General features: G+C 34.7%; 2 long non-coding RNA genes across 2 annotated transcripts; both read right to left on the bottom strand.

Annotated features, from left to right (window-relative positions):
- Positions 1 to 504: 504 nt before the first annotated feature.
- LOC127850421 (uncharacterized) lies at positions 505 to 2,746 on the bottom strand. Its single transcript, XR_008035282.1, has 3 exons — positions 2,634 to 2,746; positions 1,735 to 1,809; positions 505 to 637 (listed from the first exon to the last, which is right to left on the bottom strand). It is a non-coding gene; the product is annotated as an uncharacterized LOC127850421 (long non-coding RNA).
- Positions 2,747 to 3,847: 1,101 nt separating this feature from the next.
- Positions 3,848 to 8,937, bottom strand: LOC127851648 (uncharacterized). The gene is made up of 3 exons (XR_008035866.1): positions 8,917 to 8,937; positions 4,422 to 4,579; positions 3,848 to 3,977 (listed from the first exon to the last, which is right to left on the bottom strand). It is a non-coding gene; the product is annotated as an uncharacterized LOC127851648 (long non-coding RNA).
- Positions 8,938 to 10,116: the final 1,179 nt, after the last annotated feature.

Below are 10,116 nucleotides of genomic sequence, written 5' to 3'. Positions count from 1 at the left end.
CAACCTCCGCGCAGAGCTTTGACTGGTCTCGAGCAAAGCTCGATATCAAATCCCTGCCGTTATAACATACCACGTGGTCAGGTGATAGCCGAGCCGCGTGGTACAATACTTTTCCCGTTGTTATGTCTACTTTTTTAAATTAAGGTATTTTTTATTATGAACCTAAACGATACACTATTTTCAAAATTAAAAGAAAATGAAGCTACTTTTCATAATATAATACTTAAACAAGATAACTAAATTCATTCCAGATCTGGAAGGGAAGCTGGAAGGATTTTCTCGTGATGGCAGTGGTTATCGCCACTAGCCGAGGGGAGATAACCGCTGCGTGGAGTTAGGCAGTGATTTACACAAAACGAAATACATTCAAGTCAGTAGTGCTCAAAATACTGGCTCAAAAGCATAACACATTTTTCCGTGCTGCATGCAAAGCCAACACAATGATCAACTTCAAATTATTTTATTTTACACTTTGAATATGGACTGCTGTAAACTTACATTCGAGTGTCCGAGTTCATTTCTAATGGTTCTCAGAGTTTTCATCGTCCAGCCATCCCGTGTGACCGTATTCTTTCCAGAAAGGCCCCAATTGTAAAACCATATATGTTCTGAAATGCGTTGTGACGCCTTCTTCATGCTGCCAATTAAACATGAGATATCAGGGTGTCGTTATCAGCATAAAAATTAGTTGTATTTAAAATAATGGATGTGCATGCTACATTTATAACCCGTTTCAAATGTGATATTTTACCCGTGTTGTTCCATTTACATGGCTATAATTCACAGCTCCAAAAGAAAAGCTAAAATTAAATAGTACTTACATGAATATATCAGATTTTTCAACTGGTTTCTTTTCTTAATTGATTACATTAAACATGTTAATTCAAAATTTTTGACCATATGCAAATAATATCATGTTCACGTTGAATACCGTATCTGTACCATTTTTGGAATCGGTTATGTTTGATAACGACTTAGGAATTGTTCACATGTTGACAAAAGTATATAAATAAATAACGTGTTCATTATCTGTATAAAGCGAAAAAACAAGACTCAGAAGAATGTTAACAAATCGGTTTCATTTATGACTTCTCTTCAATCGAATCGGTAAAATATCAAAGCATTTAAAACGCTTTCATCAATAATTCGGAAAATAAATCTATTATCAAAAGTGTCTAAAATTCCCCGTGTATATCCAAAGTCTGAATGGTGTAGTGATAGCGAACTTGATTTATAATTTGTGTTTGCTTCTTTGAATATTTTTGAATATTCGAAATACTATATATGTGTAAGTAAATTTTCAAAATATTGATTACAAAATACGAAAATCTGTCAACGAGTCACTTAAACTTTCGCCAAATTGTGGTCTGATTTTTCATGACAGGAGAATGATACAGACATAATATAGAATAAACAGATTAAAAACGAGTTTGCGGGACACGTTGCTCGTCAGGTAAAATATTCAGCGGCTTAATACGAAACTTATACTTGGACCGTGCTCTGTGATAATGGGGGTATATGCATATGCGTAAAGTGTCGTCCCAGATTAGCATGTGCAGTCCGCACAGGCTAATCAGGGACGACACTTTCCGCCTAAACTAGATTTTCGCTAACAAAACCATTTCTTTAAATTAAAAATATAATTAAGGCTGACTGCACAGGCTAATATGGGACGGCCTTTTGTGCATATGCATTAAACCCCCTTTTCACAGAGCACGGCCCACTTATTCTTACCTTGGATCAAAGCAGTACAAGTCGCATCCAAACATATTTACTGCCGCATTGTCAAACGAAAAGTCATTGTTTATGCTGAAATAGAATTGACATTTATTCAAAACAATAATGTTATTATACTTGTATGCTAGGCTAGTTCATGCAAAGGTCTGATATATTTTCATGTAATATCATGTCGATTATAATGTGCTCCAACTCGCAGAACGTTTTGATGTGCGCTTGCCTGACTGAGAATTTCGAGTACGCATAATATACTTATCCTTAGCGTGACGTTATTAGAATGCTTATAAACATTGAAAAGTTTATTTCGTTTTTATTCAGATCATATTGTCAGGGTATTTATGCATACATGTATACCATATCGACTAATCAAGAGCTGCACTTATTCGATTGAATGTGTCTGCTAGTGTACACCATGCCGAACAGGTGTTATATGGGCACATCTGAATAAAATAATGAATCTTTCCAGAGGGGTGAACATAAACACACATCCTTGTTAGTGTTTTATAATTGTGCACCCATCTGAATCGTGATACAGTATGAGCTCTCATCACAAACGAGTATAAAATTTACAAGCCTCTGTGATAATACCTTATTAATTAAGAGCATAATTATGATATTAAAATGAATCGCACTCTGAGAAAACGGGATTAAATGCATGTGCGTAAAGTTTTTCTCCAGAGTGGCCTGTGCAGTCCGCACATGCTAATCAGGGACGACACTTTCCGCCTAAACTGGATTTTCGTCAAAAGAGTATTCCTTTAACGAAAAATACAATACAGCGGAAAGTGTGGCCCCTGACAGCCTTTGCGGACTACACAGGCTCATCTGGGACGATCTTTACGTACATGCATTAAACCCCTTATTCACAGAGCAATGCTCACGTAATATGCACCCACCCGAACGAGTATATGATGCATGGAGCGCGCGGCCTGTAGGGTTCGTCCGCACAGATCTCCTTACCCCCGTCCTTCAGAGTCCCCACCCGGACCACGTTCTTACACAACGTCTGAAGTCGGTTGATATACCTAGAAAACGAGCACATTGAACACGGGCAATAAAAGCTGTTATTGGCAAAAATATGCCTTCGAGTACGGGAAGACGCGATGACCAAATCCTTAGCGATTCCTCGGGTTCTTAAAACGTTCTCGTAAGTATCTTCTACTATCATTTTCTAGCGCGTTTCTATCAAGACGTTGGGTATCTGTAAGTGTTCATATTTAAATAGAAGTGATTACGAATTTCAGAATCTTTACGGTTGTAATGAATGAGTGCTGGTGCAAAATACAATCCTAGTCAAACAATATACTATGGAACGCCATAGCCGTCTTAAGTTGTTACATTTCTTTATGTCTTCTTTAGAAAAAGTCTTATTGTGTCAAACCGTCGTGATATATTGTCCATATGTGTTGCTGTCTTGTCAAAAGCAGACGTATTATGTCAAACCGTCGTGATATTTTGTCAATATGTGGTGTTTACAAAAAACAGTCTTATTATGTCAAACAGTCGTGTTATCATGTTCAAACATGGTTTTGACTTGTCAAAACACAGTCCTATTATGTCAAACAGTCGTGTTATCTTGTCTAAATTTGATGTTGACTTGTCGAAATACAGTCCTATCATTTCAAACAGTCGTGTTATCTCGTCCAAGTCTGGTGAGGACTTGTCAAAATACAGTCCTATTATGTCGAACCGTCGTGTTATCTTGTCCAAATGTGATGTTGACTTGTCAAAATACAGTCTTATTATGTCGAACCGTCGTGTTATCTTATTGACAAAACATCACGACGGTTTCACATAATATGACACCTTCTGAAGAAGACAGAAAGATATGTAACAACTTAAGACAGCTATGGCGTTCCATAATAAACCATCTTATAGCTTTTGCAATGTTTCTTGATTAGAACAAAACTTTTAGGGAAAACTAAAAACGGACAATGTGGTAAAGACACACATTAAAATGTTATACTGATTTCAAACGAAGATCTGTTTATTTTTTTTGCAACCATATTAACAAACTTTTTTCAAGAACTATGGTACTCATCCCAGACCGAAGGGTGTTAAATGAACATAAGTAAATTATTTTAAATATTAATTTGAAACAAAACAACACACTCCCAATATATCTGTCTCCGTTCCTGAGTGGACATCTTCTTCAGCTCGTCGTCACTCGGGATAATAAAGTCAAGTGGTTCATTTGCTGTATGTAAGTCACGAGGTTCCTCTGCTTTGTGTACCTCATTCTGTTTGAAAAGCAAAAAGGTATCGATGCGTCTAAAGAAAACATCTGCAACAAATATTGGATATCTCACAATATTTACTTGTCTCAAGTAAATGTATGAGTTTTCGACTGGAATTATTTATATGAAATGAATTTTAAATTGTATGCAACTCTTATTTAGAAAATGTTCTTATTAGTACTGTTATTTTCTCCTGGATGTTAATTCATCGACTATGTAGTATCTGTTGTTTATATATTATAATATATTAATAATTTATAATAAAAAATAACTCTTTTATTTTTATTTTAGGTAAGCATACAAGTAGACAACATTTAATAATCTTCGAGTCAGATTGATTGTTTTGGCTGTGCGAAGTGCGTTATTTTTTCTTTCAATGCATTAAAAAGTGCAATTGGGTAGGATCGCTCTTTCCTATTTTATTTAATATTTATTTTCAGAATTTACCTGATGCATTTCAACTGGACAGACCTTCTGTTTCTCGAGAACATAAAGAGATACAACAAGAAACATTAGGACGGCAAAGCCAACAAGGGGTTGCTTCTTCATCATGATGCCTGGTGATAACGGCTCAGATAGCGGCTGAAGTCATCTGTACCTAGCCCCTGTAAGGAACATGTAAAACATAGTATGGCCTGTTGTTTTGTGATATATGTGTCCACACCCCACCCCAAATCGGGACAGAAGCTTCTTTTGACATTCTAAAAATATGCAAAACCAGAAATGGAACTGACCGGTTCTGATATTAATGCTTGATGGTCGACCTACATGACAACATTACCCGCCGTTACAATTGTAACCCAGAGTAACTGTAAGTTGATTACGTGATACATCGCAAACACAGAATTGTGATACAATGTTAAAAAAGAAACTATACCGAGCAAGTAGACACATACTTGAGCATACTTTTTTACGAAAGAAGATAACATTCAAGAATTTTGTACGCGAAAAAAAGATGTCTGAAGGATGCGTTTTCCCGCCCTGAACTCTGTGGTCAATGTTATGCCTTTGGTCGCATGCGTTATTCAGACTATAAGAACAATGTTGTACAGCAATCAGCTAAAATGTATGAAAAGATAATAAAATTCAGAAAATGTTATTATAATTATAACATCATAATAAGGATTAATTTAAAGTGTTTAAAGAACCGTACTTTATTATTATAAATACCTTATAAAATGGCATTTTTTCAGGGCATACCCATTTGTGAATAAAAGTATGATAATTAGCTACAAGCTCAAAGATATACGTACTGCTATTCTGTCAATGAACATGGTAACCATCAAAATGCTAAATTTTTTATGTTTACACATATTTTTTTAGTCGATATAAAATTGACACGATCATGCATAAACACTTACGTTTTATATAAAATGTACAAATTATAAAATTGTTTTTGAAACTTGTTAAACTAAAATATGTCACAATTAGGTCATTTGACATGAAAGTAGTAAATGTTTATGACAAACAGTCACAGAACAGTCAGCTAGTTTTGGGGTTACTAAACTCTAATAATTCCTGGTTAAATTAGTTAGAATTCATATTTTCTAGCCTAAGAATATTAAACCTCAAGAATATTTCCTGTTAGCCAAAGTTTGAAGTGTGCTTGATAGAATAGATATCAGAAAGTTATTTGTTTTAATGCTCTGTACCTGAAAAAAAGAAAAACAAACAATGCGTCAAAATAGGGCAGCGTCATTTTAAGGCACTCGACATTAGTTAAAGACAGCGACATTCATGCCGTCGCCTCCTGTCCAAGACTGAGTGCACATAGACTTACATTACAGTTTACTATGAGAGTGCCACATCCTCCCTGATACTAATCCATATGATAAAGGGACTTTACTTCTATCAGCGGCCAACTCTCTCAATGATGAGACAACCAGACGTATATGTACTTTTATTCATATGAGCATAACTTCAAAGTAATCGTGTTTCAACAAACATACGTTTATTGAATTTCAAGTTAGATTGTATTCAGATGGAAATAATACTTGTGTAAATAGTGTATGACTTTACGTGTATATGTCTGAATGTATATTTAAATTATTCTGTATGTATGTTAAATCACTGAAAATTGGAATTAAAGAGTATATGTATATATATATATATATATATATATATATATATATATATATATATATATATATATATATATATATATATATATATATATATATATATATATATATTATTAAAGAGACTGCAACCTTCAAGACATATTGGTTCATAAAAAGCACAACCGGACCTTGTGGGGCACAGAGGTGCGCAATCGGTCCATACATGATGGAGGCTGAAAAGTTCAGCGACACCACCGGAAAAAGCTACAATGTGCGGAACGAGGTCACCTGCAAATCCACCAATGTAGTCTACGCTGTACACTGCGAACGGTGTAAGACCTTCGTATACGTAGGAGAAACGGGAGATACCTTGTACCAGCGACATCTTCTTAACCTGTCCCGCATACGGACTCGACACAACGACCCGGTAGCCGAGCACTTCTACACAAACGGCCACAGCGTCGCAGACTTCCGGGTCATGGGACTCGAAAAATTAAATGGATCCGACGAGTACCGGAAGACCATCGAACAACTTTGGAAGCGCAAACTGAGGACGTTCAAACCATATGGACTAAACACAAAAGACTAAAATTGGCGCGCAATGTAACGTGCGATAATATAACGTCACGTCCGCTAAAGATGATATGCTTATTCACAAATAAACGCCGCTGAAGAAGACCGAGAGGTCGAAAGCTACGGCAAATTTAATAAAAGCGTTTTATTTTATATAAACGGCTAAAAGCGACTTTAATATATATATATATATATATATATATATATATATATATATATATATATATATGGAATAGAAATGCTACTAGTTAATCGTAAGATCGAACTGTTCGACAATAATGGCAATCAAGCATTCTTCATTGTGGAAGTTCGAAGTAAAATCATGATGTCACAGATTAGTGAACAGCAAACCGGGAGTTCGCCGAGAGAACTACTCAAACATCAATTTTGAATAATTGTGATTTAACCATCAGACGTCAATCAACACAGTATGAGCCAACTCTGGAAAAACGGGGCTTAATGCTTGTGCGCAAAGTATCGTCGCAGATTAGCCTGAGCAGTGCCCACATGCCTATCAGGAACGACACTTACCCCTTGTATCTGAGCAGTGCCCACATGCCTATCAGGAACGACACTTACCCCTTGTATCTGAGCAGTGCCCACATGCCTATCAGGAACGACACTTACCCCTTGTATCTGAGCAGTGCCCGCATGCCTATCAGGAACGACACTTACCCCTTGTATCTGAGCAGTGCCCACATGCCTATCAGGAACGACACTTACCCCTTGTATTGAATTTTTCGTTTAAAGGAGCCTTTTCACGTTTTGGTAAATTGACAAATTAAAAAATGTTGTTTCAGATTCGCAACTTTTCGTTTTAGTTATGATATTTGTGAGGAAACAGTAATACTGAACATTTACCATGCTATAAAATATCCATTATATGCATCTTTTGACGATTTAAAAACCGAAATTAAAGCGTTGCAACGAGAAACGATTGAATAATTTGGAAAGTTCTGTTGTAGTCGTTATAGTTTGTTAAACTGCGAATATTACTTATATTAAGTAAAAATACATTCCTTCATAGCATGAGCACGGATGGCCGAGTGGTCTAAGCAGAAGACTTTTGCTCCAGGGGTAAGTGGTTCGAGCCCAGTAGAGGGTTCCTTTTTTTTCTTTCTTTTTTTTAATTGTATTCTTGTATTTTTACTGGAGATTGTTATGTCCAATGATTAAATTTATCAATATAGAACTTCAATGACAAACTTTAATACATGCCAAAATCTCTGAAAATACCCCTTTAAGGGACCTTTTCACAGATTTTGGCATGTTTTGAAGTTTGTCATTAAATGCTTTATATTGATAAATGTAAACATTGGATCTAAAAAGCTCCCGTAAAAAAAATAAAAAAATAAATTTAAAAAAAGGAAAAAAGTAGCCGGCAGCAGGGCTCGAACAAGTGACCCCCTGAGTCCTGGAGTAAAAACCAATTAGACCGCTCGGCCATCCTGCCAAGTATGTGTAAGTGACATATTTTATACCTTATATATGCAATCTTCGTAGTTTCACAAAATTAAACGACAACAACAGAACTCTCAAAATTATTCAATTGTTTCGCGTTGCAACGCTTTGTAATTTTCAGGTTTTTAAATCGTCAAAAGATGCATATAATGGCTATATAAGACCATGGTAAATGTTCAGTATTACTGTTTCCTCACAATTATTATAGCTAAAACGAAAATATGCGAATCTGAAACAATTTTTTCCAATTTTGTCAATTTACCAAAACGTGAAAAGATTCCTTTAAAGGAAGTCTCTTCTAAAGAAAACACAGGTATAAGCGGAACGTGTCGTCCCTAATTAGCCTGTGCGACTGCACGGGATAATATGGGACGGTATTTTACGTCCATGCATTAAACCCTGTTTTCCCAAAACGAGACTCATATGATCGATGGCATGAAGGCAAAAATTACATTCAAACATTTTTGCCCAGCCACCAGGCTTTGATATGCTTTCATCAATGCATTTCAAATGTTGAGTGATTATATGCAAAGCCAAAAATAAACTACTAGTACTATTCATAGAACATATTTTAATCAATAGTCATACACGAAATTTTTACATTTTACGAAGTCTCTGTGTTCATATTAAAAGTTCGATTTCTTGAAAATTTTGAATTGAAAGAAAGTCAACTGATGAAATATCTTTTTAAAGACTGCATTGCAATCCAAAAAACTACAATAAGAGTTTCATTAAACCAATATAAACTTCAAACGCTATGCGCTGATCCCAGACTGCAAAACAAAAAGTATTCATAATTTGGTATAAACTATGTTTATACGCAATCTTTAAAAGTGAATTCCTCTTACCTTGCCTGTTTTGGTCACTTGGGCACAACTGCGACTACCGAAACAAAACTATGTGTCGACTTAAATAGTCCAATGCAGGTTTATATTCCGCCAATTGATTTCCGGCCTCGGGCGAACTTATTATGCAAATCAATTCTACGACGACACAAGTTCTTTAGTACTCTTATAACTTACAAACACTAGTCTCTGAATATATTAATAACACTCAAGTCTCTAACAAACACAAGTCTCTAAAGATGTTTTATAACACAAGTCTCTAAATAATTTTAGTTTATTTTAATACCCAAGTAAAATAATAATTTTCAGTTAATGCAATAATCAAGATACTCAGTCTAAATGTCCCTAGGACTCTGTATTTCGACTTTTGTATACGTCCATGTTGCGGAAATATAACCGGGAAATTGATGCATATAAACTATCAGTGGATCGTAACCGTATCGTAAGAAACATGTCAATAGCCCGGAAACAACCCGTCTACTGTGATGTAATTTACGGTCATTTCGGCTTGCTTACAATATAAACGATCTATTAATAGAAAAAGGCGGAATAAATTTACCCGGGTTATAAATATTAATTGACAGCTCACCTTTTAAAACAGAAAGCTTCACATGTCAGTACATACTTTGATCAAATATTTTCCGAAACTTACACAAATTTAAGATTTTACGAAATCGGTATTTAAATTGTACTGCGTAGCATTTTACAATAATATTCTTCAATAATAATAATCATATACCATAATTTCATAAGTACCGGTATAATTGTACCTTTTCTTTGAGGATAATTTCTACACAGTTTAAATATACAGAAAACCTGTTCTGTTTTATTTACATAATTTACGCATGATTTGCTATTTCATATATGTCTTCATTATCATAGTTTTCTTTACTTAATCCTATGCTAATAATCATATTAAAGATAATTTCTACTCAATTTAATAATAACAAATCTTGTTTTATGAACATAATTTACGCATGATTACTTAATAATCATATTAAAGATAACATCTAATATGATAATAGTTTTCACTCAATCATACATAATTATCATTTTAATGATAATTTTTACACAATTTAGTAATAGGAATTTTTGTTTTATGAATGTCTTTACGATTATAGTTCATACAATAATACTCGTGATCTATATTACAATTTCTGTGTGATTTATTTTTTGTTCTACGAAGATATAATTGTGTCTATA

The sequence above is a fragment of the Dreissena polymorpha genome, chromosome 11 (genome assembly GCF_020536995.1).
Source record: "Dreissena polymorpha isolate Duluth1 chromosome 11, UMN_Dpol_1.0, whole genome shotgun sequence".
NCBI classification, from domain to species: domain Eukaryota; kingdom Metazoa; phylum Mollusca; class Bivalvia; order Myida; family Dreissenidae; genus Dreissena; species Dreissena polymorpha.
This window is presented reverse-complemented; position numbering and strand designations above follow the sequence as displayed.